At 47.7% G+C, this 23,595-nt stretch overlaps 1 long non-coding RNA gene across 2 annotated transcripts in view; it reads left to right on the top strand.

The window, feature by feature from the left end:
- The window catches only part of LOC132429413 (uncharacterized), a 91,270-nt gene that overhangs the window by 1,409 nt on the left and 66,266 nt on the right, over positions 1 to 23,595 (top strand). Inside the window, exons 1-2 of one of the 2 annotated variants that reach the window (XR_009520340.1) lie at positions 686 to 707; positions 793 to 948. This is a non-coding gene — a long non-coding RNA (uncharacterized lncRNA). Of the gene's footprint in view, positions 1 to 685; positions 708 to 792; positions 949 to 23,595 lie in introns of those variants that run through there. The other variant, XR_009520339.1, reaches the window with a different exon arrangement.

Below are 23,595 nucleotides of genomic sequence, written 5' to 3' on the forward strand. Positions count from 1 at the left end.
ATTTTCTTCCGTCTTATTCCATCAGTCAGGTGATCTTCATAAGGGCAGGGCCCGTGGCATAGGCACTTCCTTTACGTACCCCGTGGTTTCTATCACGGTGCTGGGCACAAAGTCGCACTCAGTGACTGTTGTTTGGCTAATTGACCAGACACACTCTAAACCTGGCCAAAGGTGGGCCCAGGAGCTTTTGCTATGAGCCCTTGAGGGGTGGTATTAGTGGGCTTTCAGCCATTAATCCTCCAGCAGCAACTCCCCCTCACTGGGTGGCTTGCCTGCCTGGATTACCTGAGAGGGAGAGACAGAGCTTAACTGTATAGAGAATACACACTAAGACATCCAAGGACTGCTTAGACCAGGTGCTGCTTCTTTAACGTTGCCCATGGTATGCGGTGATGGAGGATACCTAAATGAAATGCAAACAGTTAGACACATAACATGGAAGATCAGGTCTAAATTGAAATAGAACAAACAAACAAAAACCAGAAGGTAAATGACTGCTTTTTTGGAGGAGTGGTTTGGTGTTTCATGTTGAGGGTTTTGAAACTGATCAAATACATGTCTGAGGCCAGGTCTTTCCCCCTCTCATCCTCTCAGTGTGTACGAGTGCTCATCCTTGCAGGTTATAACGTGTTTTCACATACGTCATCTCAGGTATTCCTCACAAAACTTTGAGAGAGAATAACAGTAACAACATTTATAAAATACCTGTAATTATTTAATAACTACTGTGTACTAGGCACCATTCTAAGGACTTAACGTATATTAAGTCATCTGTCCCTTGCTGTTTTACAGGTGCAGAAACTGAGGCACTGAGAGTGCCAGCAGTGGTTGGTGGTGGGAATGTCCCCAAGGCAGAGGTGAATCAAGATTCTTTCATAATGAGAGCTCCGTTGAAAGAAAGAAGATGCACTGAGTAAGGAAAGCAACATTGAACACCTGCTCTGCCAGGTAAGACTGCTAGGAGCTTTGTGGGCACGTTCTCGCCGAATCTTCACAGTTACCTGTAAGGTTATTGTGTTTGCGTTGTGACCTTCCCCCACATTTGAAGAACCTTGGCTTCCCGAGGTCAGCTGGCTAGCGTGTGAGCCAGGCCTGTGGACTCACATGCCTGTGTTTCCAGCACCGTGCTGGGTGCCCGGGGTGGCTCAGCCTTCTCTGGCTCTTTGTTTCTGCTTGAGGAAGGGGAGGCAATGTTTATTTCACTGGCTGAGCTGGTGAGATCCTTATCACCCTTAAAAAGCGTGTATTAAATCTCTAATTGTACATGGCACTGAACTATTTTGTATACAAAAATAATTGAGTAAAGTACACAGACAGGGGCTCTGCCCTCTGGGAGCAAAGGATCCCCAGCGCGTGAAGGTGGCAGGATGGCCCAAAGAACCACGGTCCTAGAGTGTACCCTCCTTGGCAAAGGTGTGTCCTGGCTGAGAGGGGGAAGTGGCACAGGGGCGTGGGAGAGTCTTCCAAATCCATCCCCACTGGGGATGGCCTCTGAGAGGTTAGGACTTTGGGGGCAGATCTGGGAAGGGCCTCTGAGAGGTTAGGACTTTGGGGGCAGATAGAGGTGGGTTTGAAGCCTTCTTAGTAACAGTGTAAGCTTGGACCAGTTCCGAACCCTCTCCAAGCTTCATTTCCAGCCTATGGAATTGGACTGAACAGGTATCATTCTGTTAAATGAGATGGTATACTTCATGCACTTAGCACAGTGCCCGATATACAGTACGTACTTAAATCATCGGTAGCTGTTGTCATGGCTGTTGGGTAGGTAGCTCGTTCCCAGAGTGGATTTGAAGGATGAAGGAAAGGCTCGTGGTTAGGAAAGGGGGACTTCTGACTGCGCAGCAGTGTCCTTTCGCTGCCCCGGGGCTCGGTGGCTGTCACAGGCAGCACGGCCCTGTGTTTCCTACCCCCTCCTTCTCCTGAGACGGCCGGGGGCTTGGCCTTTCTGGAGTGGCCCCTCAAATGTCTGTCTCATATTAAATGGTTGGTCTTGAGTTGTTATTCTGGAGAGATGCGAGGCTTTCGGGGGGCAAAAGACACGAAGGAGAAGGGAGCTGCACCTGGTGAGCGGTACACAGTAGGAATTCAACAAATGCTGACCGCTTCTGATAATCTGGGGCCCCAGTCTCCCCAGACCCACAGAGGGGGCTGCTGCCCTGGCAGTACTTGCTGAGGAGTTTAGGGACAGAGCCGTAAACCACATCTGGGTGCCCAGGGGTTGCCATGGCAGATGGGCCACTCCGTGATGTTCTTTGCAGCCTTCGAGAGTCCCCAGAATGCACACCCTTTGCTCACCCGGAGGTGGGCAGGGAGTGACCAGGGGCACACGCCGCAGAAAATCCCTTTTGTTTCTTCTTAGCAGAGCCCCTGTGCAGCACTGGCTTCCTGCTTAATGGCCTGTTCTGGGTGGGTAGGCGGGGGAAATGCCAGAACTAAGGGAGAAAAAGATTAAACTCACAGTAAAACCAAACCCAAGCATCATGGCTCTCCGTCCCCTCCTCTGCAGCCCTGACCCTACTCTGGGAGCTGTCTCCCAGCCAGTTCCCCTCCGAGGCAAATAACAATTATTCCAGGAGGCCCTGGTGCGCCTGCAGAAGACAATGCTTGATTGTTCTTCCTTCCCCCTGCAGCAAAAGATGGGCTGGAGGAGAGCACCGCGGAAAGGGAAAGGAGCAGCCTCCCTGCTCTCCCGCGGGGCGGCTCCGGAGCTGTCAAAACAGGCCTAGATCAGGGCGGGGGAGCGGCGGGGGAGGGGGGATTACTGCCGCTGCTCCCGACCTGCTCGCAAAGTTGCACTCTTTCCCCCCCACCCCCCGTTCCTGGCAGCTGTGGCCACTTAAACGGCTTTTGCTGCCATTAAACAGGAGAGTCATTAAGTCACGGAGCTTAATGAGGCTTTCAAGGGTCCAGTAGTCACCCCTCCGCTCGGTGAAAAGTGCTAATTCATCGCTTGGGAGTTAACAAACCTGGAGGTTGTGACTAAGAGGTGAGCAGCGCCAGCGCCCAGATTGACGGCTCACCCCAGCGTGACCCCGCGCTGAAAACCAGGCTTGTGTGCAGTCAGAAGGTGGGAGGTGGTCGACCCCTCGGAGCGAGCTGGATTGCTGGTTTCTCCAGCTTCTCAGCTGGTGTTTGGGCCTGAAAGATCCAGAAAGCTCTCCCATCATTACTGGTATTTATCAATCAGGGGCTTGTGGAAGGCTGAGACGGTGTGTTGTCCCAAAGTGCATCTCTCCTGAATCAGGCCGTTGGCATCGGGGACGTTAGTTCTGCCGCCCCCTTGGCGTTAGGGATTTTGTCTGTTGCTCCTTTGAACAGTGCCTGGTACTACGCTTGTAGAATATGTGTAGGAAGGAGGGAGGGCAAATGGGAACCCCAGGGCCCACCTCGTTTACCCTCCATCGGGTGGGAGCCCACTTTGGGAGCCCACTTGTCACTCAGCAGTGTCTGGAAGTGACTGCCCACAGGAACAAGGTGAGGACGGATCTGGTGTGGGAGTGGAGTCCTCCCCGGCATGTTCAAGCTTTCCTTTATTCAAACTCACTAAATTCTCATAATTAGGTGAGGTGGGGAGGGGAGGTGTTCCTGTCCCCATTTTGCAGATGAGGAAACTGAGGTTCAGAAAGGTAAGTGACATCTAAGCAAGTGACCCCAGGACAATCTGACCCCAGGACCCAGCCAGACTGCCCCTCTCACTCAGAGGCCAGGCACTGGACGGGAATCAGAAGAAAGAGGAAGATGGCCCAAGAGCTGCCTCCTGGCCTGTTTTCCTGAGGTTAGAAGGCTGTCAGGAGAGGGTGGAGAGGTCTGGGGCCGAGGCCGTTCTCAGCAAGGGGGCGTTTTCCTTCCTTCAGCTGTCTTGTCCGCGTTTCACTGTCTGCTCTCGCAGGGGCTGAACGGGAGGATGGGCAGCACCTGCGCAGAGACACGAGCACGCGGACTGGGGGAATTGCAGGGGACGTTTGCCACCGCGGGCGGGGGGCGGGGGTCTAAAGGACGAGTGGCGGCTCCCAGGACTACCTGGCTCCCTGTGACTCCATGGGGGGGACGTGCCGCCTCGCCGCTGCCCCCAGGATGGCCAGCCTTCTAGAAACACTGCTCCTTACAGGAATTGGGCCTGGCTCTGTGATCCGGGACTAGGGAGGTTAGATCCTATCTGGGAAAGCTGGATGACTGACAGTCTGGCTTAATCCGTGTGGGATTACTCAGCCTGTAAAAGTCCTGTTTATTTGTTAAGGGAGGGGCAGATCCATAACCCACCTGTTGACACCTGGATGGCACAGGAGAGAGAGCTGCACCTCTTTGCCCGCCCAGCACCCCGTGGTGGCTCTCCCTGCCAAGCTGCTGTGGTTGCGGGGAAGAACACCTGGTGGGGGAGTGATGGGAGAGCCTCCCGCTGGCAGCTGCCACCTCTGCCCAGAGCCATGATCGCGGAAGGCCCAGGCAGGAAGCCTGAGAACACTTCCAGACACGTCTCCCTTAGAGCCCTGCCCCGGAGTGGGCCTGACCACATTGGTGAGAGCAGGTTCACCAGCTCCCAGAAGCTGGCTGTCCAAGAACCTCTGTGAGATTTCCCAGCCTTTTTTTCCGTGACTGTGCTAATTTTGCCTCCAAGACCAAATGAGTGGAAGATTCAGGGGGTTTTGAGTCTTAGGTTACAGGTCCGAGCAGGGCACACCACCCCTCACACTCTTGGTTTCTCCACACCATCTCTGTTCCGATGGCAGGAAAGCAGAGGGGAGAAGCTGGCTGACCTTGTTTCAAGCTGCCATCAGAGAACAGGTGCTCATTGTAAGAGTGTCTGGCATTGGAAAGAGCACGAGGTCAGTGCTTAAGATGCACAGGCCCCCGTCCTCGCTCTGGCCTGAGTCAGCTGTGTGACCTTGGGCAGCGAGTTAGTCTTTCTGAATCTATCTCCTCACCAGAAAACAAAAGGAATCGGATTGACGTCTCCCAGGGCCCCTTCCAACGCCAGCATTTTATGATGATACAGCTACTAACCTCACTACTGATGTTGTTCATTTACAACTGACACCCTCTGTGGGGGACATGTGCTCTGGGTTGTTCCTCCTTGCTCTGCTGATGGATCTGCAGTGCCCCACACCTGCCTGCCTGTCTCCTTTGTCTGCCTCAGTTCCCACGCAGGAAGGCTGGCACCGTGGCCTCTGCTGTCCTCTGAGTCTCTGGGAGTGCGCCATCCAATAGCCATGCTAGCCTGGGAGGTCTGGGTCTCAGTTCCTCGGGAACTTACTTGCAGGTTGGCTGCAGGCAAGACTTGGCTTCTCTGAACCTCATCCACCTAATGGGACAAAGAACCCTCCCTGGGAAAGCACTTCGGGATGCTTCAGTGGGAGAAGCAAGAGAAGCATGAAGCTGCCTCGTTGTGGAGGCTGAGGATCTAAATCCCAGAGCCTTTGGGAGCCAGTGGACCTCTACCAGTGGGCTGCACATTCAGTGGGACTTAGCTTCCCAGTTTGCACGGAACTAAGGCCTCCTGGCAGGTGCTGCGCGGCTTGCCCACATGCACTGTGAACTGGGATCAAGACGCCCTCTTTTTGTATTAGTTCTGGGTCTGGTTTTGAAGCATCTTGCTGGGACCGTGAATGGTTTTGCAGTGCATTTCAGTGAGCTCTTTACAGCCTCGCTCATTGGGCCTTGTGGACCTCTGCTTCCTTCAGCCGACTCAGTGTGGCTGCCATGCTGAGGCTGCCGAGTCACACGGGCAAGGCCCGTTACCTGCTAGACGTGGCTTTCCTGGACCCACCTTTCCAGGGTAATGAACTCCCAGGATTAATCTGAGAGCTCCTCTCTCCTCTTCTACCTTCGCCTCCTACCTGTCCCGCCACCCCCAGCTTCTGGTCCTCAGGTGGGACCTGTTAAGCCAGGGAGCAATTAGCCAGCTCAGGCTTCAGGACTCTCCCTAGAACAGGTCTAGCAATGGCTTGATGACCCTGGGATGAAGGGGTGCTGCTTTGCAAGAGATCCTTGAAAGGACATGAATATTCATGGCGAGGGTCCTTCAGAGCCATTTAGAACTACTTGTAAGTTACCAAATCTGTGGAGTTCTCTCAGGCCTCGAGTGGTGTCCAGTTGCCACTTCCTCTGCTCAGAATCCTCTTCCATTCTCACCTGCCTGGTTAATTCTTACCTGCTCCTCAAGATTCACTCCCTCCAGGGACTTCCCTGGTGGCGCAGTGGTTAAGAGTCTGCCTGCCAATGCAGGGGACACGGGTTCGAGCCCTGGTCCAGGAAGTTCTCACATGCCATGGAGCAACTAAGCCCGTGCGTCACAACTACTGAGCCTGCGTGCCACAACTACTGAAGCCCGTGCACCTAGAGACCGTGCTCCACAACGAGAGAAGCAACCAGAATAAGGAGCCTGCGCACTGCAATGAAGAGTGGCCCCTGCTTGCCGCAACTAGAGAAAGCCCGTGCGCAGCAACTAAAACCCAACATAGCAAAAATAAATAAATTAAATAAATAAATTTAAAATAAAAAGTAGTCATGGCTTCAACTGGGGCAACAGCTGTGAGATGCAGAGGGGTGCTTAGAATCAGGAAAGATGTTTATGGTAGAGCCAATGGGATTTCCTAAGACATGTAGGAGAAATGGAAGAGTCGAGGATGACACTAAGGTATTTGGCTAGAACAATCAGGAGAATGGAGTTGCATCAGCTGAGTTAAGATGATTATGAGTGAAGTGGATTTGGGGGATAGGGAGAATCAGAAGTTCAGTTTGGGACAAGTAAGGTTTGAAATGCCTATTCGATATCCAAATGGAGATGTAGAGTGGGCAGAAGGTGAGTCAGTCAGCATTCAGGGAGTGGTCAGACTTGTAGATATGAATATGGGGCTGTTGATACTTAGACTGTATTTGAACAGGAAGGACTGGGTAAGATCACCTAGAGAACAAAAGCATTCCAAGGACTGAAACTTGGGGGTCTCCAGCTTCTAGGGGTTGAAGGAATTAGGAAGATGCTGAGGAGACTGAAAAAAAGTAGTGAGACTGATATTCTGGAAGTGAAGTGTTTCTTGGAGGAGAGGGTGATTGACTATCAAGTATAACTGGGAGGTCAAGGACAGGGTTGACCATTGCATCTGACAGCTCAGAGGTCACTGGTGATCATGTTCAGAGCAGTTTCAGTGGTTTGAGAGAGAACTGGAGAAGAGAAAGTTCATATGAACAACTCTTGAAGAATTTTGCTGGAAAGGTGATCTGAGAGATAGGTCACTAGATGGAGGAAAATGTGGGTCAAAGTGGTTTTTTAAAAATTGCATTAATTTATGAATTAGTTAAGGAACTATGGGTCCATTGACATGGATTTTTGAGAGCTTAGCCTAGAGCCAGGAGAGGAGATTTAGAAAAGGTTGTTTTCATCTTTTCCCCATTAGCCCCTGTCATCCCAGTTCTGCCTTTTCTCTTTCACTAAATGGTGAGGGATGTATTCATTTTTGTATCAACATCTTGTGCAGATTTCTAGTCTCTCTGATATTTAGCAGACCAATGGATGCCTATCTACTATGCCATGTCATCTCTTTTCTAGAAGACTTGACATTTGGCTCTATAAATCATTGGATGCATTGATAATGCCTGATTCATGTATTGTAATGTAATTTGGTAATTATATGGTGAAATAATATGTCATTTCCAGGGGTGGCATAATATGGTTCATAATCTTTCACAATCATCAGTTAATAAGTATGTTGCATCAAGGAACTATTTACATAGTCTTTAAGTGTCAGATTCTTGACCTTTCTACACAGTGACTAACATTCTTCTGAGTATGATAGAGCATGCACCAGAAGACATGACTCCTCTATGCCTGACAGTGTATGTAAATTAGTGAGAACCCATACAAATGTCTGATCATGTATTACAAGCTTGAGATGAATTCTAGAAGAATATAATAGTAAACCACAGCATCAATACCATAAATAATAACATTAACATGGAAATGATTGACTCATGTTGGAGTTGACTGGGGATGATTCTTTTTTTTCTCATGGCAAGGCACGTGGTTTCCCTGTTTTTCTCTTTCTTAACATCTTTATTGGCGTATAATTGCTTTACAATGGTGTGTTAGTTTCTGCTGTATAACAAAGTGAATCAGCTATACATATACATATATCCCCATATCTCCTCCCTCTTGTGTCTTATCTCCTCCCTCTTGCATCTATCCCTTTTTAATAACAACACACAAATAGGCATCACTTTCCCCCTTACTTCTTGGTAGTGTAGTAAAAAAATAATGAGCTTTGGGGTCAGTCAGATCTACATTAAAATCCTTAGTTTGCTGTTTATTAACCGTGAGACTGTGAACAAGTTACTTCTATGAGCTTTAGTTTCCTTATCTATAAAATGGAAATGGTGATACCTACCTCACAGGGTTACTGTGAAGTTCAGCTTAAATGTGAGTGTCAATGTAAATTGCCTGGTGTGATATCTGGTGTAGAACAGACAGTGATAGCAATTAGTGTACTTAGCAGTACTTGCAGTGGCTGCTGGTAGTGATGGGTGCAGACGCCTCCCTTGCGTGGAAGGCTTCTCTCCATGCTCTAAATCCTATCAGCAGATGGAAACGGGTTCATCCATCATCCGCGGCATTAGTCCCTATCAGCTTTCATGCATTCATGTAATAATTTTTTATTGAGAACCTTGTAAGTTCCACACAACAAAATCCGTGCCCTCTTGGGGCTTATGTATCAATACTAGTGAGTTTTGGAAAAAAAACTCTGGGTCACCCCATATTTAATACAGCTCTTTCATAGTCTCCATCTTTATTGCTTTAAATTACCACCCAGCCTCTGGCCAAACCTGCTCCAGGTAAGAATAAACTGAGGCAACTTGAGCCCTTCATATACACACACCAGCCACTAGTGACTTTCCTCTTATTGTCAGGAACTAGCCAGCTTAGAGTTTGATTCCTTCCAAGACTATTTTATTTTTTCTCTGCGTGGGAGGAATGTTCCCCTGCTGAAGTCAGGTATGAGGTCAGATCTCTCACCTGCAGTTGGAATTTGGGACAGACTGAGAATCACCGTGCCGTGCTGGGCTGAAAGTATCACATGACTCGGTGCCTCACTGTCCGCTTGTACAGGGAACAAGAAAAAGGAATCCTGGGCGCTCAGCAAGGAGGAAAAAGCTAGAAGCCTCTGTGGTAGACAGTGGGAAGGAGGCCAGGCCCGGGGACAGACACAGAAAGGTAGACCCTGAGAGCCTGGGCTCCTTTTGAAGTCCCCGCGCTCCTGGAAACAGATCATGAAACTATTTAATAAAAAGTTAACCGTATAGTTGCAGGTAATCACGGCCAGGTGTTTCTTTCTTCAGGTCTCAGACCTGAGTGCGTGTCCCCTGGCTGTCAGTGTGCACGGTGACGAGATGGTGGGAACTGGTTTGACACCAACATGAACCCTTCACCGAAAACTCAACTCAACCCCAGGGATTTCTGAGCTGTCGAAGAAAGTTTGATGACTTTCCTTGCTTAACCAGGCCCTGTTAAGCTCCCTTGAGGCTAAGTAAGGAAGAAGGGGCCATGAATTTTTTTTAAACATCTTTATTGGAGGATAATTGCTTTACAATGTTGTGTTAGTTTCTGCTGTATAACAAAGTGAATCAGCTACACGTATACATGTATCCCCATATCCCCTCCCTCTTGCGTCTCCCTCCCACCTTCCCTATCTCACCCCTCTAGGTGGTCACAAAGCTGATCTCCCTGTGCTATGTGGCTGCTTCCCACTAGCTAGCTATTTTACATGTGGTACTGTGTATATGTCAAAGCCACTCTCTCACTTCGTCCCAGCTTACCCTTCCCTCTCCCTGTGTCCTCAGGTCCATTCTCTACGTCTGCGTCTCTATTCCTGTCCTGCCCCTAGGTTCATCAGAACCGATTTTTTTTAAAGGAGGAAACTAACTTTTTTAAAAAAATTAATTAATTTTATTTTATTATTTTATTTTTGGCTGCGTTGGGTCTTTGTTGCTGCGTGCAGGTTTTTCTCTAGTTGCGGTGAGCAGGGGCTACTCTTCGTTGTGGTGCGCAGGCTTCTCATTGCGGTGGCTTCTCTTATTGCAGAGCACGAGTGCTAGGCATGCAGGCTTCAGTAGTTGTGTCACGCAAGCTAAGTATTTGTGGCGCGTGGGCTTAGTTGCTCCCCAGCATGTGGGATCTTTCCGGACCAGGGCTCAAACCCGAGTCCCCTGCATTGGCAGGCAGATTCTTAGCCACTGCTCCACCAAGGAAGCCCCCATTTTTTTTTTTTAGATTCCATATATATGTGTTAGCATATGGTATTTGTTTTTCTCTTTCTGACTTCACTCTGTATGACAGACTCTAGGTCCATCCACCTCACTACAGATAACTCAATTTCATTTCTTTTTATGGCTGAGTAATATTCCATTGTATATATGTGCCACATCTTCTTTATCCATTCATCTGTCGATGGACACTTAGGTTGCTTCCATGTCCCGGCTATTGTAAATAGAGCTGCAATGAACATTGTGGTACATGACTGTTCTTGAATTATGGTTTTCTCAGGGTATATGCCAGCTTTTGCACAGCAAAGTAAACCATAAACAAGATGAAAAGACAGCCCTCAGAATGGGAGAAAATATTCGCAAACGAAGCAACTGACAAAGGATTAATCTCCAAAATATATAAGCAGCTCATGCAACTCAATATCAAAAAAAGAAACAACCCAATCCAGAAATGGGCAGAAGACCTAAATAGACATTTCTCCAAAGAAGATATACAGATTAACAACATGCTCAACATCACTAATCATGAGAGAAATGCAAATCAAAACTACAATGAGGTATCATCTCACACCGGTCAGAATGGCCATCATCAAAAAATCTACAAACAATAAATGCTGGAGAGGGTGTGGAGAAAAGGGAACCCTCTTGCACTGTTGGTGGGAATGTAAGTTGATACAGCCACTATGGAGAACAGTATGGAGGTTCCTTAAAAAACTAAAAAAAGGGGCCATGAATTTTGTGTCTTTCTGTGGGAAGGTAAATTTCCAAAAGCAACAGCCCTTCCTCCAAATAAATATGTAATCAAAGTAAACACGGTGTTATCTGCTTTGTAAAACTAGTGTCAAAATGCCCTCCTGACTGCCTTCTTCCAACTAAAACACTGACCCTCCTTTATAGAAATTCTGGAATGTCCATGGCCTAGCAGAGTAACAATATTCACAGTAGTTTAAATATATGTATTAAGCCAAATTAGGTTTCACTGGTTCCCCCCTCCTCATTTCCTTGTTATCTGTCATTTACTTCAAATATGCAGTGGTTGCTGCTGGACATTAGAGAAAATCTGTCCCAATGCCCATAAAATACCACCTCCTGTTTCTCTGACTTGGTACCCACAGGGACATCAGAACAGGAAGGTTCCTCCTTAACACCAGTAATTAGGGACTTAGCGAGCTCTGTCTTTTGCCAGCCCTTCAGTCAGCAGTCTCCTGCTCATTCATTGGCATGCGTTCTCCTGAGTGATAATCTTCACTCTTCCCACAGGTAAGTTTTTCTAGGAAAAAGTTCGATATTGGATATCACTGTAGTCAGATAAAGAATACCTCAAGCCCTTAACCCTATTCCATCGCAGTGGAAACTGCAGGTTAGCTTCACCAGAACAGAAAAAGTCATTGTATTATAATGAAGCTAATTACACTCCCTTCCACCCCCAAAAGAATGGCGTTTCATCATATATAGAGGCGTTATCAGGTAGTGATTAAGATCCTGGACTCCAGAGACAGATAGGGGTGTGGATCCCTGCTTTGAACCAGTAACTACTCCTGTGACCAAGTAGCTTGGCTTCTGTACACCTACCTCACAGGGTGTTGTTAGACTTGTGTGCATAAGACAACATATTGCAGTGTTTTGATGCTAGATAGTGCTCAGCTGTTTCAAAGAAAACTATGTTGATGGTTCTGATTACAGCTGATATTAATATGAGCAGCCAGCAGGGATTAACACAGCTCCACTGTAAGAATTTGTGGGAAAGAGAAAAAAAATGGGTTCCCATCACAAAAGACCACATAGTATATGATTGCCTTTACCTGTATGTGAAATGTTCAGAACAGACAGATCCGTAGAGACAGAAAGTAGATTAGTGGTTGCCTAGGGCTGGGTAGCGGGGTATGGGGGGACATGGGGGGATCACTGCTAATGGGTACAGGGTTTCTTTTTGGAGTGGTGAAAAGGTTCTTAGATTGATTGTGGTGATGGTTACACCACTCTGAATACTCTAAAAACCACTGAATTGTAGACTTCAAATGGGTGAATGGTATGGGCTGTGAGTTATGTCTCAATAACGCTATTATAAAAAATATATTAGCTCCCATTTATGACTCAGTTAATCTTTATAATAGCTCACGGTTTTATACAGCAGTCAAGAAGGCTGAGATTAAGATGTTAAAGCAACTTAATCTGGCCCCTATGAGTAGCGTGTAATGTACCCAGGATTTCCTATTGATTGGATCTTAGTTTCACAGAATTGGATTAATCATAATCTTTGGTTCGTGACACATTAGCCCCTTTGGTCCACTGAAGTCCATCTTTTATTTTGCTTTATTTTATGCATGTATGCCTGCTTAAAAATATAATAAATACGTCTGACCGCCCCCTGCCCAAAGCAAGGCTAGAATATCACCAATAATGTACAGTTGCCTTTGTGTTTTCTTCTCTCCCATCCCTGTCTCCTCCCAGAGATAAGCACTACCATGAATGCTGTGTTTACCATTCCCCTGCCTCTTTTTTTAAAAAAAAATTTTTTTAATTTATTTTTAATTTATTTTATTTTTGGCTGCATTGGGTCTTTGTTGCTGCACGCGGGCTTTTCTTTAGTTGCGGCGAGCAGGGGCTGCTCTTCGTTGCAGTGCGCCGGCTACTCATTGCGGTGGCTTCTCGTTGCAGAGCATGGGCTCTAAGGCGTGCGGGTTTCAGTAGTTGTGGCACACGGGCTCAGTAGTTGTGGCTCGTGGGCTCTACAGCGCAAGCTCAGTAGTTGTGGTGCGTGGGTTTAGTTGCTCCGTGGCATGTGGTATCTTCCCGGACCAGGGCTCGAACCCGTTTCCCTTGCATTGGCAGGTGGATTCTTAACCACTACACCACCGGGGAAGCCCTCCCCTGCCTCTTTTAGAAAGTGTTTTTTTTTTTAGTGGCAGTAAGTGCGTAAATGGCATATTATTTAGCTTAGCTTAAGTTTTAATTTTGCATAGTTTTTGAACTTTATAAAAAGTCTGTCAGGTTGTCCAACATAGATTCATCCATGTGGAAGAATGTCTCTGTGGCTCTTTTGTTTTCATGCCATAGAATATCACATTTTATGAATATACTATGATTTATTTATGCATTCTTCTTTCGGTGGGTATTGAGATTGTTTCCAGTGTTTTGCTATCTTGATAAGTTCAACCGTGACTATTTTTTGTATATGTGTCTCCTTATACACGTGCTAAATTTTCTCTTGGGTATATCCTTACAGAAATTAGGTGAATACCTGGTAGATTTGCTGGGTGTGCAGGCATTCAACCTTACAAGATAATGTTACGTGGTTTTTCAGTTTCCACCACAATGTGTATGAGACCCTGTCGATATCCAACACTTGGTATCGTCAGACTTCTTAGATTTGTCAACCAAATGGATGTAAACCAGCATTTCATGGGGACAAAATGTTATCTGCCTCTTCCTGATTACTGGTGATGTGAACATCTCTTCATAGGGTTATTGATCATGTGTGTTTATTTTTTAAAAAAATAAATATGAAATGCAACTTTTATTTAAAACTTGAAGCCAACCCAAAATGTTGCTTCATTTTATTTCACTAACTCCTCCATGTCCACAGGCTAAATTGACCGGTTCCATGTGTTTCTTGTTCTGTGAAATGCTTCTTTATGGTTTTTGCCCATTTTTATGCTAAGTTGAAGTTTTTCTTATTTGTAGGAGTCCTTTATATATTTCTGAAACTAATCTTTTATTGGCTCTATATATTTCCAATATTTTCTTCAAGTTTGTATCTTGTATTTTTACTTTCATTGGAGACTCTTGACAAACGAATTTTGGGTTACAATATTTATGTATCTTTTCTTGTATAATTAGCAAGGTTTGTGTCTTGACTAAGAAATCTTATCCTATTTCAAGGTCATTAAGGTATTCGCCATGTAGTTCTTCTGAAAGTTTTGAAATTTTGCCTTGACCTTTGTTTTCTTAATCTATTTGGTATTGATTTTTGATGGTGTGAGGTAGAGTTCCTTTTCAATTATTTCCATGTAAAAAGCCACCTTTTATCAATGAAGGGGGTTACACCTATCCAACTTGAAAGCTCATGCTCGTAATCATTCTGCTGTTCCGAGGAGATAATGGTGTGGTATTAGACTGTTTGATAAACAAGGGCTAGGCACTTGGGAGAAAAGTGAAATAAGGCACAGTTTCTACCCTCAGTCTGTTGCTCAGTATCAGGGGCTGAGGGCTAGATTTGGTCCTTCTTTTCAAAGGATTTCTTCCCACTCTAAGTTTCAGGATAACATATTCCAGGTCATCTTTTGGCACTAGCAGTTCCACAGAGGGGTTCCTATGGGAAGCTCTGGGTTCCACTTTTTAAAAACTAAATTTAGTGTTTTTTTAATTGAAGTATAGTTGGTATACGCTATCATATAAGTTACAGGTGTACAACATAGTGATTCACAGTTTTTAAAGGTTATACTCCATTTACAGTTATTACAAAACACCAGTTATATTCTCCATGTTGCACAGTATATCCTTGTAGCTTATTTTATACCTAATAGTTTGTACCTCTTAATTCCCTACCCCCAGGTTGCCTCCCCTTTCCTCTCTCCATTGGTAACCACTAGTTTGTTCTCTATACTTGTGAGTTTGCTCCTTTTTTGTTATATTCACTAGCTTGTTGTATGTTTTAGATTCCACATATAAGTGGTATCATACAGTATTTGTCTTTCTCTGACTTACTTCACTTAGCATAATGCCCTCAAGTCCATCCATGTTGTTGCAGTTGCCAAAATTTCATTCTTTTTTTATGGCTGAGTAGTATTCCCATTGTGTGTGTGTGTGTGTGGACTCAATGCAATACCTATCAAAATACCAATGGCATTTTTCACAGAACTAGAACAAATAATTTTAAAATTTGTATGGAAACACAAAAGACCCTGAATAGCCAAAATAAACAATCTTGAGAAGGAAGAACAGAGCTGCAGGAGTCATGCTTCCTGACCTCAGACTATACTACAGAGCTATAGGAATCAAAACAGTATGGCATTGGCACAAAAGAGACACATAGATCAATGGAACAGAATAGAGAGTCCAGAAATAAACCCATGCACTTATGGTCAGTTAATCTATAACAAAGGAGGAAAAAAATTATAATGGAGAAAAGATAGTCTCTTCAATAAGTGGTGTTGGGAAACTGGACAGCTGCATGTAAATTAGAATATTCTCTAACACCATCTACAAAAATAAACTCAAAATAGATTAAAGACCTAAATGTAAAAGGTATCATAAAACTCCTAGAGGAAAACATAGGCAAAACCACTCTTTGACGTAAATCGTAGCAATATTTTGGGGGATCCTTGTCCTAAAGCAAAGGAAATTAAAGCAAAAATAAACAAATGGGACCTAATTAAACTTAAAAGCTTTTGATAGCAAAGGAAACAATCGACAAAATGAAACGACAACCTACTGAATGGGAGAAAATATTTATTTGCAAATGATATGACCAATAAGGGATTAATATCCAACATATATAAACAGCTCATACAACTCAACGTCAAAAAAACAAACGACTTGATTAAAAAATGGGCAGAAGAACCGAATAGACATTTTTCCAAAGAGGAAACGCAGATGGCCAACAGGTATATGAGAAGATGCTCAACATCGCTAATCATCAGAGAAATGCAAATCAAAACCACAATGAGATATCACCTCACACCAGTCAGAATGGCCATCATCAAAAAATCTACAAACAAATGCTGGAGAGGGTGTGGAGAAAAGGAAACCCTTGTACACTGTTGGTGGGAATGTAAATTGGTGCAGCCACTGTGAAGAACAGTATGGAGGTTTCTCAAAAAACTAAAAATAGAACTACCATATGACCCAGCAATCCCACTCCTGGGTATATATCCAAAAAACAAAAGCGCTGATTCGAAAAGATACATGCACCACAATGTTCACAGCAGCACTCTTTACAATTGCCAAGATATGGGAGCAACCTAACTGTCCATCAGCAGATGAATGGATAGAGAAGATGGATTCTACTTCTTCATCCTTGTTTCCTTCATTTCCTGGAGGTTAAAGTGACACCGTGGGGAAGAGCATATGCTTAGGGCCAGACGGACCTGGTTTCAAGGTTCAGTTCTCCCACACGGTAACCCGGGGGAAGTTAAACCCTCTTGAACCTCGGTGTCTTTGCTGTGTGTCCCCATGCAGAATGCACATCCTCTCCCGGAAGGCTTGGCGCCCTCATTCAGTCCTCGGCTAGGGGTGGGGACACAGGAGCTTGTGACAGCCAGCCCCTCGGGGACCATCTGCACTGCGGAAGGGTGACAGCCCACAGAGCTGACACAAATGACAGATGTCCCCTACAACCCCTCAGGATGTTACCCCATCTTATCTTTCTTCCCTCTACTTGGTTGGAAGATCTTGTCGCTTCAGCTGGCCTGTGAGCTCCTGGTGGGCAGCCCTCAGACCTCAGCTTCTTCCACAGTCTCGCACGCAGTGACACATACACAACAAAGCCTTCATCAGTGATCTCTGAGTGACTGAGTTAGGAGGGACAGAGACCCCGCTCCCAGGGTGTGGGACTGAAGGGCAAGCCTTTTGGTTTCCCAGTAGAAACAAAAACAAAAGCCAGCCATCAAAACAGAGAGGAGAGAAAGGCCTTTCTCCATAAGCCTCCCCAGGTGGTAAGAGCTGGCTTTGAGAAGCTTGGGTGTGACAGGTGGCCTCCCACTCTGTCCCTCGTTGGTCTCCACCACCTGGCTGGAGTGTTTATTGCTGGTGCCTCTCACCCCTTGGCCAGGAGGGTTCTCTGGTTCAGCCCAAGCAGCAGGAGAGAGGGAACGACCCCATGGCACACACAGCTCCACCCCAGACTCCACAGTGCATGTTGCTCTGTGTGTAGCCTGGTCATTCATCAACGAGCAGTGAGATACGGGAACATCGCTGCGTCCTGTCGCTGCCCAGGGCACTTTGCATTGTCATTGCGTACATTTTTCATCCGAGCTAAATAGAGTGCTGGGTAGGGTGCTGTTTCTTGCACTATTTACAGGCCCCTGGGATTTTTCCTTCTCCCTATGGTACTGTGAACGGAACAGGCTGACTTCAGCGATTTCTGTGGTGAGGTCATATGGCCCTAGGAGGGTTACCTGAGCCCGGGAGACTCAGGTAACCAAGGCCACTGGTAGGGATGGGTTTAGAGAGAAAGAGAGGCAGGAAGGGGAAATTTGATTCAACTACATCTAAGACTCATTTGAAGTGTTTTTGGTAAGGTTCTAATTATGCTTCTCAATAGAGCAAATTTTTGTAATGTTCCAAATGTAAACGTTGGAAAGGGGCTGCAAATGAAAACAACCAGATGACATCTAAAGCCAAAAATAAGCCCAAAGCGACCTTAATTATTGCACTGCCTCAGGCTAAGTGGAGTTCGAATGTGGCCTGCTGGAATCTACATCGGCCTTCCTCTCACTCACACAGAAGACTCTAGAACTTGACATTAAGGAAACTGGGCTTGCCACCCCGATGCATCACCTGCTAGTTCCTTGGTCTTAGGCTGGCAGCTTAGCCTGTCAGTGCCTGACTGCGGGCATCTGTGAAGTGGGGACCGTCCAGCCCGGCTCCCTGAAAGGTTTGTGGAGAGATGCAAAATGAGCTAATGTGAACGGGAGCTCCCTGGGTGTCCGTGCCTCACGGTGGGTCCCAGTGGCTCCAGTGTACACCGGTGTCCATATCTTTTCTCTCTGAGTCCTTTATCTTTACTCCTTCGTCAGAAGCCCTGCTCTTCATCCCTCTCTCCAGGTACTTCTTTCGGAGATTCCTCTTCTCCCATTCAGCCCTTGATTAGGATTTCCAAAAAATATTTCATGGATCGCTAGTCCCCAAATGGCCCACCACCAGAGGGGGTTCCGAGGACAAATCAGTCTGGAAACAGCGAGCCCTGTAGCGCCTTCCGAAAGTCCCGGGGCCGGAGAAGTCTTGTAGGAGGACCTCCTCTACCTTCGCTCCTTCATCACTGGGCACCTCCCTCATGAATCTGACCCCAGAACCCATTTTTCACACATTGCCTATTAATGCCCCTCCCCCATATACAGCCTGGGACCCGTGCTAGATGGTGACTGAATAGTGACGGCACCACTGAATACTTAGGACGCGTCAGGCACACCTCCCAAACAGCGCAGTGAGACGGGTGCATTCCACGTAGTGTGACTAAAACACGGGTCTGGCTGTCTCTGTTTTACAAATAAGGAAAGTGAGACTCAAGGAAGGCTAGGAATTTGCCCAGAGTCACAGAACGAGTACGTGGTGGAGTGGGGCGTGACCCAGGCCTTGCCCCCAGGTCTGTCCCCCAGGTCTGTCCAGCTCTAAAGGCCCTGCCTGTCACCGCGCATGCGGGCCGGCGGCTGGTGGGCTTGATTTAGCATGGGCGGGGCCTCTGGACTGGAGCTTGCTGGCCTCTGAGTCCACGTGATAGAAGATGGAGCTGGGTGGGTGGGCAGCCAGCCCGGTTAAGTGCAGCCGGCACGCCTGGGGCCCGTGAACTGGGACGGCTGCACCCTCTCAGTGCGCAGACCGGAAACCGAGGCTCAGGAGGTGGAATGGTGTGGCCAGGTGGCAGCCATGCTGGAGCCCGGAGTGCTCTACCATCTGTCCTTTCCCCGGATCCAGCCCCACCCTCCGCGCTCGGAGCTGCCCTCCGGCATCTGCATCCATGGTGCTCAGAGCTGCTTAAGTTGCGGGGCTGTTCTCACTAATTGGAACCTCAGGGCGCTGTTGTGGTCCCTGCTGCTGTAAACACTTTGCCAATCTGCATGCGTATGTGACGCTATAAAAGTTCCCGAAAGATCTTATCCACCCTGCTGGCACCCAGCTGAAGGAAAAGCCAGGTAGAAAGACAATGTGTGTGTTATGAAAAAAAAAAAAAAAAGGTGTGGGGGAAGTTTCTTGTTTTTGTTCTCCGTGCAGGTGAACAGGGTGAGAAGTGGAAAACATCCAGTGCTGAGGCAGCTCCCAGCGCTTGCTTTGTTTTGTTTTGAAATTGCTTAAGAGAGATTTTCCTTGTACCTCCTAAGCTGCCTGTCACATTTGAAAAGCCGGAATGGGACTGTTAAGATTCTGTAAACGAATTCGTTTCGGAACATGGGGTTCTTTGCCCGGTGGGAACGAACTTCAGTGATCGCTGGGTCTGGCGTGTCATTTACAGGTGTGCAGACTGAGGCCCATGACCTGGACCAGCCAGCCGTGGGCCAGCTTGACCTCCGCCCCAGGGCTCCCTCACACTCTGCAGAACACCCCAGGCCCAGCTGAACAGCGCACAGTCGTTTTCAGCAGAATGAAACTCGGTTTGGTGCATCAAGACACGATTGAATGCTTCCCAAGCTGCAGAGCAGAGTCCTGGCGAGTCCTCCCCAGCCCTCCCTGGCCTCTCCGCTCAGCCCTAGCCAGTCCCGAGCGCCAGCCCCGGGCCAGGAGGGTACCTGCTCTACAGTCTTTACCCCCCCGGAGCTGCTTTTCAGTGTGGAAATCAAGGCCGAGAGAGATGAGTGTGTCTCGGGTCCACAGCTGGGAAGTGAGATCGACCACAACCCAGGACTGGACTGGCTGACTGGGTGCTTCAGTGTCGTTGGCTTCCTTGGTTGTGGGAAGGAGTAAGAAAACGTAAACACAGAGCACTAGCGCGGTGCCTTGCACCCAGTGGGTGCTTCCGGAATACTCGGTCCCGTCCCCTGATGTCTTCTCTGAGTTCTTCACCGTCATTTAAATCCAATAGAAACAGCGTCTACAGCACACTGATTTATTAACTCCTGGTTTACCTTAATGACCTTTTCTTCAGAGGGACTTGCTAACCCAGTGAATGCACTTCCATAGCCCCCCAAACACTGATTCCTGATGTGCTGAAACTTGCCAACACTTGAGGGGATAGAAGATGGTGGTTTACAACCAAGAAGCCGAGAAGCTGTTAAACACTTAAAATTTACAAGGAGAAATGCTCATCCTATCCCATCTCTTAGCCAGGAAAGAAGATATGCATCTTCTCTCTCCATCACGGGAAGCCTAGTTTGAGCAAACGTCTTGATATAATTGTTTGACCCTTTCCAACCAGTCTCCCTAGACATTTTTGGAGGCCTCCTATGGAACAATTAAGCAGCACAACTCAGCATGTAAGACGGTTTGAGGGAAGAGGGTGGGGAGGGAATAAGGAACTCAAGAAACCCAGGAAGCCAAGGGCTTGGGCCGGGGAGAGGTGAGTCCGTGGAGGGTTGGGGAAGTTTAGCTTGTGTCTTGCCGCTGGTCCACTGTGGGCCTTTCTGCACCTCACCCCAAGCCAGGGAGCAGATTTGTCCTGCCACCCATGCTGCTAACATCACCAGAGCCAAGTGAGGATGGTGCCCGTCTATCAGGAAAGCCTGACTCCTCTCCCACTGCCACCATGCCTCCCCTCTAGTTACTTCCAGGGCCGGACATCACAGCCAGGAACAGTGTCCAGAGGTGGGGGGAGGACACGGGAGGCGAGGGGAGGAGTTGCAGCCGTACGCCCCAAGAAAGTGGTGTCAAGGCTCCTGGAAGGAAGGAGGAGGGAGGGAACCCACGTTTACTGAGCACGTACTATGTGCCAGGAACTTGACACATAATCGTATTTAATCCCTGCAGAAATCTTGTGAGAGGTATTGTTATCCTCTTTGTACCAGTGAGGGTGCAGAGGATCAGCACGGTTAGGTAACTTGCCTGAGGTCACATGACAACCGAGGTGGAGCCAGAGTTTGAATGCATGGCCTGTGATTCCAAATCCTCTGTTCTTTGCACCAGCACCCTGTGAGATCAGTTCCAAAGTGCTGAGTGTGTCATTTGTCCTTTGTTACCTCGTGAACTTGAGCGAGCTGCTTAACTTTGCAGCCTCCTGGTCCGCAACATGGGCATCCGCGTAGCACCTACCTCAGAGGTGTTGTGAGGATCCAGTGAGAGGTGCATCTAAAGGGCTTAGAGTGATGCTCCACCCGTAAGGGTTCTCTGAACATCAGCCACTGCCTTTGCTTTTACTACAGTTGCCACTGTTCCAGTACCTGGGGGGGGGCACACACCCTCTCTGTGCCTCGGTTTTCTCATCTGTGAAATGAGTGGGTTGGACTGGAGGATGCCTAATCTTTCCAATAAAAGTAAAAGAAAATTTTATTTCCAGCCACAAAATCTGATTACTCTGCTTGGCACTTAGGTTCCCCTACCGGCTAGTCCGAGTTTTCCGGCCCGACCTGAACACGCTCCTGGGATCCCTTAGTTCTTACCACCTGCCCTAAGCCTGGCGCCCAGCTGGTTTTGACGCCACCTAATTCCTTCAAGCCTCCACTCCTACTCGTCACCCTTCCCTGATTCTCCTCACTTTCCTCTGCCAATCTGAATTCTATACTTCCTTCAAGGCCCAGGTTAAAACTCAACTCTTCCATGAAACCGTCACTGGCAAACCCCACCCTGAGATGACTTCCCCTTCGTTTAAAATTCCCTCAGCTATTGTGCCCACAGTCTGACTCACACTGATTCCAAATGGTTTATATTGTCTCATCTAAGTCTGTTTGATTTACGCAGTTCCCTAAAGGTGAACTCCCCAAGGGCAAGGCCCTTGTTTTCTGCTTTGGTGTAGCCTCAGTAACCCTGGCACTGTTCGGGTACCTGCTTGGTGAATTAGCGGCCCGTGCGTCGGTCATTCCCTCCTCCACTCGTGGCTGAGTGGGGGTATGACAGACACCCCCACCTGGGGAGGGCGCACCTAATAGCGGGAGGTGACAGAGGGCTGCTTCTGAAATGGGTTTTCAGATCTTCGGCCCCTGGAGATACGGGCAGAGGTACTGAGTCAATTGGGGGTTTGGGGGAACTTTCTGCAGGATACTCAGGGCTATGAGGGTCGTGGACGGATTACCTCTGCCCTCAAGGAGTTTGCAGGGGAAGAGGCAGCCGTCTCAGCGTAACTGGGTACAATGCATTATGATTAATTGTATTGCAAAGGTGCAGCGGAGGGACAGCCCTCTGCCTGCAGAGGGAGGGGAGGCTTCTGAAGCAGAGGAGCTCGAGAATGAGTAAGAGCCGCCGGGAGAGGACGGGGAGGGCGTTTCCAAGGGATAGAAAACAGGAGGATGTGCGCCCTGGGTTGTTAAGATGGATTAAAGGGTATATTTTAGGGGAGGGAAGCAGATCAGGGACAGCTGTAGGGACTGAAGTTGGAAATGTAGTTTTCAGTTATCCAAAGGCATATCTAGAGACTCCCGGGGGGGGGGGTGTCTTTATCCCCTGGGTCCAAATGAGGACCGTGTCCAAATGAGAAAATTAAGAGCTATGTCAAGAGCTTTATTTATTTATTTGGCATGAAAGTGCGCTTCTTTAAAAAAAAGAAATCGTGGTGATGCGAGTTGTTTGTTTTTCACTTCATTTCGTTTTGTTTTGGCATCTTGACAAAATAAAGGTCTGGCAGTTCTGTGCCAGAAGGGAAGTTTCCAGGTCCAGATTCCTGGAGCTGCTGCTAGAGCGTCACTGAGATCTCTGGAAATAAGGAGCAAGTACAAGGTCGATTAAACTCTTAGGAGGACGGGCAAAGCTCTAGGACTTGTGCGTAATTTCTGCTGATGAGGATCGCAGATGTGGTGATGCTCCCGGTGGAGGCTGTAGGGGAGCCGAGGGCAGAGGCAGTCTGATCTGTTTTGATGGCTTTAATCCCTGCTCTCCCTTGTGAGAGGTGTGAGCTATACGGGATGCCTCTCCGTCCTCCTCTGCTTTGGGCTCCGGCCCCCTCCCTGGGAGGGAGTAGAACGTGTCCAAGCTCTGCGTGCAGCTCAGCCTTTATCGCCCATCTTCCTGCCTTTCAAAGCGAGGGCTGACAACTGTGATTTCTCATCTCCAGGTGCAAAGGAAATTGCCCCTTGTAAGTGTCTGCGCGTCTCAGCTCCCCCCCTCTCCCCAGGGCTGTTTCAGTGTCTGTCAGTTGAATTTGCACTAATGAGATTATAAAGTCGGTGTGTTGAAACGCTCACAAAGTTTTGCCCAGATCAGTTCAAAATTCCGAAGGTAAGAACTTGACTGAATCAATATAGTAGTAATTTCAAATCTTGAGCTGTCCCTGTTAGGGCATTTCAGTCATTTCTTGGAAACAAGAGAGCCGTTGGCCCCCCCCCCCCCGAAACAAAGGTACGTGAAGAGGGGTTTGGGGCGGGTGGGCTGCTCAGGTGGGAAGGGGGTTTCAATCCCTCTGTGGCGATGTTCAGTTTGCTCAATAATTTCCTACTCTAGTTGGGATTTTACTCTACAGATGGTTTGCCCAAGGCCTCGCAGCAGTTTTGGTCGAAAAAGTAAGCAATCATGACAAAAGGAACTGGGCGGGGGGGCATCCCAGAGGGC

Source organism: Delphinus delphis, chromosome 8, assembly GCF_949987515.2.
Source record: "Delphinus delphis chromosome 8, mDelDel1.2, whole genome shotgun sequence".
NCBI lineage: Eukaryota > Metazoa > Chordata > Mammalia > Artiodactyla > Delphinidae > Delphinus > Delphinus delphis.